General features: G+C 29.9%; 1 protein-coding gene across 1 annotated transcript in view; it reads right to left on the reverse strand.

Moving 5' to 3' along the window:
- The window catches only part of LOC107606953, a 14909-nt gene that overhangs the window by 7543 nt on the left and 7008 nt on the right, over nucleotides 1-358 (reverse strand). The window lies entirely within an intron of this gene.

The following is a 358-nucleotide window of genomic DNA, read 5'->3' on the forward strand; positions in this document are numbered from 1 at the left end:
TCTTTGCGCGAAAGATGATATTTGACACACACTTTTATATGAATTTCAAGTAATTGAAATTGCGAGTTTCCTGCGAGGCGTATTGGGCTTTTAGCTTATGCTCTACCCATTCCTCCTCGGCTCGAAACTTGCGCTATGGCTTCGTTTGGTTTCTTGCTAAACATAACGAGGTATTACAAAATATCTCTCTTTTTGTTTTAAAAAATATGTTATTAATAATTTTGTTTTAAAAAATATGTTATTTACAAAGTTGTAATATTTTCTTTTGACATATTAAGAAAAATATTTGGTGCTATTTACAAAGTTATGAGAGTTGAATTAGTTGAAAATTTGTTCAAAGTCTCAAACATTCAATAGT

This window comes from Arachis ipaensis, chromosome B07 (genome assembly GCF_000816755.2).
Source record: "Arachis ipaensis cultivar K30076 chromosome B07, Araip1.1, whole genome shotgun sequence".
Classification (NCBI taxonomy): Eukaryota; Viridiplantae; Streptophyta; class Magnoliopsida; order Fabales; family Fabaceae; genus Arachis; species Arachis ipaensis.